The sequence below is a fragment of the Varroa destructor genome, unplaced genomic scaffold (assembly GCF_002443255.2).
Source record: "Varroa destructor unplaced genomic scaffold, Vdes_3.0 BEIS01000001.1, whole genome shotgun sequence".
Taxonomy (NCBI): Eukaryota; Metazoa; Arthropoda; class Arachnida; order Mesostigmata; family Varroidae; genus Varroa; species Varroa destructor.
In genome coordinates this window covers 69,328,258-69,333,997 of record NW_019211454.1, presented here as the reverse complement: position 1 = coordinate 69,333,997, position 5,740 = coordinate 69,328,258, and positions in this window count along the sequence as shown.

Below are 5,740 nucleotides of genomic sequence, written 5' to 3'. Positions count from 1 at the left end.
TATATATATATATATATATAAAGTATAAATAAGCTGGAAATCTCGGTATAGATTAACGTTACAAGAATGTTTTTATATTTATTGGTTCTCTTTGTACTTAGCGCGTAAGACTTACACTGAGCTCGCACGTCCATTAGTTTATCTCGTCTCAGATGTGTTTGCTTCGTTCCTTTTCGATTGTCCGATTGTCTACTATATTTATCTGATGGCTTCGTCTTAATGTTTTACATGCCGTTAATACCAGTTTCACAGAGTCAAAAGCCATAAAAAAATTTGAGAAAAAAACAAAAAAAAATGATAAAGTAACTGTAGGATATACATCTATAAGTCAACAACAAGAAAAAAAAGAAGCGCTTTGAAATCCATGTGAATAATTAACATTAAGGGTAATTAGATCACATTTTTTGATGAAAATATATTTAATAGTAGTTGGCGTTAGCTTATATATATAAGAAAAAATAGTGATTTCGTAAGTTTTTTCCAAACACTACATTTAGACCCGCCCTCCACAGGTAGATACAGAGCCCGTTACAATTATACACACTGTAGCTGACTATGCAACAAGTCAACAGCCAGTCTCTTTAACCGCCTCTGCGGGGGCTGGCACCGCCCTTTCCGGCCGAGAAAGGATGTCCCTAGCAATCCATTCGTTTTCGAGGATCCCGTCCCACTATAACTGGCGTCTTTCACTCTTGATCAAATGACTGTATGCGCACCATATATAAGTAGTAAGTCGTCCTACCACCCCAGAGTTATCGCGATCTGTAAGGAGCTGGAGGAGTTCTAAAGGAGACGCAATTGACAAGACGACAGACTCGGCTTCATCGCAGACCTCTTCAATTCAGTAAAACAAACTCTAAAGATATCACTGGTGATAGTTTTACTCAGCATCACCAGAAAATACTTAGAATCAACTATCATACGTCGTAGACTTCAAGGCGTCAATGGTGTTACGAGCGTCTGGCATCATCACTTTTTACTATCTCAGATTTTCGCTGCGACTCAGCACAATGATGTTGATGAAGTTCCCTGTCAAAAGTACGCTATACAACGTTTTTCTTCTACTTGCTACGTTTCGCCTGCTAAGCCAATCTTCGATGGCGGTCCCCGTTGAGGGCGAATGCCTTCAGGGTACGAAACTAAGTGAAAACTGTCAACGTTGCGCAAAGTTTACGAAGGACGTAAATCTTTTCGCTTTATGCTGCGTCCCGGAAGATGACTACCAAAGCTCTGGACCCCGGAAGCAGCGAAGCGTCCGTAGCTGGTGTATGAAGTTCCTCGATTTGAAGCAACCCTATTACGAGTCTAACGCGTAGTAATTTACAGAACCCAGGACAAGAGCTCAGCGATGTTAGGTAATTCTGTATTATACAATAGGTAGGGATGTAGGTGTTGAGGCGATTTTGCGAGCAACAGCGGTGAAAATGGTAGATAATGTTAGAGGAGGGTTCGAGAAGCTTTGTCATCATAGAGGTGCCATTAACTAATGCAAACTGCGCAACTAACTGGAACTGAACCGAAGACACCAGACGACATATTTATTGTACTTTGCGAAGCTTTACTAGCATTTTGAGTGCTACCAACGCACCGGTGTTTTAATTTATTGAACAGAACAGTACGGAAATGAGGGCATGCAAACATCGCACGCGATTCTGTCAATTATTGTTTTCTAACTTCCGTCAGCTACTTGATAGTAGGTTACTTAAAATCAAAATTTCGGTAAAAAAGGTGTCTCATGCGAGATTATGCAGTGGAAGTGCCACTTAAAAGTGGTTTCAATCAATATATAGTTGAATATGCTGCGGATATTCAGCGACGAAGTGAGTTTAACAACTTTGTCCTTGACCTATGACATACTAGGCCGTCCTTTGAAGTGAGACAAAAAAGTTTGTCAGCCAACATTCCAAAAAGGTATTACGGAGCAGGCAATGTCTGCGCTGTTTGTTTATGCAGCTGGATCCTGGATTTGTCGTAGCGCTGAAAGCCGTTATATAACAGCCAATTATTATGATGACATCTTTGTACTTCACCAAGCATGAGGCAGCAGTTGTGTGTGGTACGACTAGCCAACTGTTTACCTCTCCTTGAATTTATTCTAAAAAAAGAACACAAAACTGTAGTATGGGAAAGTGTAGCCCCCTGAATTGTGTAATATAAGAACGATATGTTGTATACTTGCCTTAATAAAAATAGGGTTATTTAATTTCTAGAGCCACAATGGTACACCACTTTGTGCGATTTCAAACAAATACCTTTATGGCGGCTTCTTAGGCATATGTGGCCAACGTGTTGGCCTAATGACAAGCTGTTGTATAATATAATATGCTGAGGTACGTTTTTGAAGATACTGTAAAAGGTCTCATGTTTTGTGCTCGGTGATGACACGAAGCATTTTTTTTCGATCCAAAGACAGTTTCGACGCACGTGTTGTTAATGGTTTCAGAGGTGTCGCTGGTGCAAAGCTGTATACTCAATGATTCAGTAAAAACGTGATACGTAGTGTAACTTTTGTACCGCTTCCTTCAATTTACCCTTCAATTTATATTACAAAACAATAGGCAATGAGTTATCCGCGGCGTTATAGCCTTCAGCAATAAGGACATTTCGGCTTTTCCTTACAATATATTTATTTGAAATATTTACATTTTACGCCCAAAATGTTCAATATGAAACACTATTAAGGGATGCAATTATTTCCGTACGTAAAGAAGCGCATAAAACAAAAGTTTTCTTAATTACGTCTTTGAGCTACAGCTAATTACGCAATACTATAAGGGGCTTACCAAGATTGGGATTTTCTAGTTAACTTCTTGTTAATTTTTTTCCGTTTGAATTCGCATTGATTAGCTAATAAACATTTAGTCATCACTGGGACATTCTATCTAACTAGAACCGGCGTCACATAATCGCCGTTTGTAATATCTTAGTGGTTTCTTAAATCAGGTCGTTTTTATAACACAAGAGATTTTACCATCTGGAAGCGGCTGACTTCAGGACATAATGCTTTGGCCCATCACGACCTAAACGGCTTGAGGCGGCCGCCAGTTTTTGTGTTTTCTCGTGAACGGACCTCGAAGAGAAATCCTCTAGAAGGAAAAGGAAATCCTCTAGAAATAAAATCGGCAAAAATAATCTTGCCAGTGTTTCCCAAGCAACTGAAAAATGTTGGCTCTTAGCCTTACTGAGTCCGGTACTATTGGAATAGAGTAGTCTGATAGAGGATTGTTACAACTTAAAAGAGCGATGGCTGTGATTTAGTCTTATAAAAAGCTGCAATTGAGAAGCTCACGCAAAAACGACCAAAAAAAAATGAGCAGATACTTTTGAATGTTTTTTTTTGCGTCTCGTTAAAAAAAAAACTCAATTTTGGCAAATCTATTCAGTCCTGCCCCCATGCAGTCTCACGTTTGCTTCCACAAGCTATTGGCAAGATTTGGTCGACTTCACTGAAGATGCATTCGGCTGTTTGAATGGTATTAAATGTATCGGAACCAGTATCCTGGGACCATGGGACCATGCTGTTCTTCGAGAAGTCTCCAGAACCTTAAAAAAGCTAATAGAAAACAATAAACAACGTGTTCTTGCAAAGACGCGCTACGGTTATCAAAAGTTGTAAATAGGTGGTTTATTTGTCAGTCACTTCTGTTGTAGTCGAAGCAGCACCCTCAGTTACTTATTGGTATTAGTAATTTAGGCTCAGTTTAGGGGGTTTGCGCAATTTTTTTGACTGTAACACATTATAGGCATTGATGTGCTCAGTGTTGGGGCGTTGGAGCTAAAAAGCCTTAGAAAACTTTTTCTCTTGTGTACTTGTGATGATTTTGATGAACAATTTACTTATGATGCTTTTGTTTTAACTTAAATTCGTCAAGTTAGTTTGCGCCCGGTTATTAATGAACGGTTGTGTTGAGACTCTTCAAAAATATGAAAAAAATAGTATTTTTAAAAACGTCAAGCTTGATAAAACGAGACGTGGTAAAAGCCAAGTGATACACTATGCGTATTAAGAAGATTTGCCGTGTTTTGTGACTACAGCTGGTGATCCCATAGCCTTCGAAACTACAGATCCAAGTGCTTAACTCAACAGGTAAATCGACGACTATTTAGACTGTAGTTGGCCTCAAGAAGTTTTCTCGTACACTAGAATATTAATTCGCTGATATACCCTAGGATAGCATAAGTCGCCCTTCATTGTTTTTATGACTAAACGATTTTTCTACCTGTACTAAACTATCTTCCCTATAAACAAACATTTTCCCATCTCATAAACATGACCGAAACGGTGCTCTATTACAATGCTTGCTATTAATTATGATACAATCGTCATTGCTGTCCCCAGCGACATGGATTGCCCTCTTTCCCGCGCGGAGAGGGGATTTCTGGTGATGGTGGTCTAACGATCTTCGAGGGCGCACCGCGACGGCCTCAATCCGTTCTCGGCCCTCCAACGTTGTTGGTGTCACTCCTCACAGACAACGTACAGACCCTATAAAAAGATTGCCACCATCACCCCTACCTGAAAGCTGAAGCCTACAAACGGTTGACAGATCAAAGACGCAGCAGTGGCTAGTTTTCAAGTAAACCAACTAAGACAGCCGTAGCAGCTATTATACTTTAGGAGAGAAGGAACGAGGGAAAAAGCTGACCTCAAGCGTTATTACTTGCGACGTTTCGGAAGATTCTTTGCATCGCTCGTTCTTGCTTTTACGAATTTCAAGCTGCTGCCATCGTTCATTACCATGATGACTATCGCAGGGCCTGCAGTGAGGGGTATACTGCGCAGCGTTCTTCTTATCGTTATGTTGCTGTGCCTGTTGAATACGACGTCGAGGGCGGTGCCTGTGGAAGGCGACTGTCTTCCAGGCGGTAAGTTAACCGAACTCTGCCAGCGCTGCGCTAAGTTCACAAAAGCATTCAATGCTTTCTCGCTGTGCTGCAATTCGGAGACTGAGATGACGAGTCCGTCGCCCCGAAAACAACGCAGCGTTCGCAGCTGGTGCTCAAAATTTCTTGAATTTGACGTCCCTTATTATAAATCCACCGCTCAATAAGGCATTCAACGGACCCCTTACCTGAGCTCCAGTGGACTTCCTCGATTAAGCCTCTGGACCGTTTAGACGAGCGGCAATTCAGGAAACAACGAGCACGCCGAAGCATCTGGTGTCAACATGGTCCAGTTACTTTCAAGCTAAGCACCATGGATCAGTTGACAGCTTGAGGAAGTTCGACCCTGCGATGAACTGCAGGCAACTATTAAAAGTGAGACTAAGCAAGCGTAAAGATAGGACCGAAGGACAAATAACCGATTGGGGATGGAAAACATGTCCATAAGAGTAGGACGCTATGTGCACTAAACTAATCGCGCAGTAAAACAATGGCGTGAAGGCATATATTTATTGCTGTGTGCAGCAGATTATTGACCCTTGTCATTTAAACCATGTACAAATGGACATAGTTGGTAAAGCTCGCCTTATTTATTCCACCGAAGAGAGAATGATGAATATCAAGCCTAACAATTTCATTTTTATACTCATAACACTGTAAAAATCGATGTTGTGAAGTCACATGCATCATTTTTACTGAATTCTTATAGACAAAATACAATTGAGGACTCTAGATGCGAGTCACAAATTCGGATTTTAAAAGCGTTTCGAAAAATCTGTACTTTTGACTCGGGAAACTATAACCCGAAAGCGGTTTTTAGCGATATGACTGAGTGCTTTTTACCCAGCTATTGCTA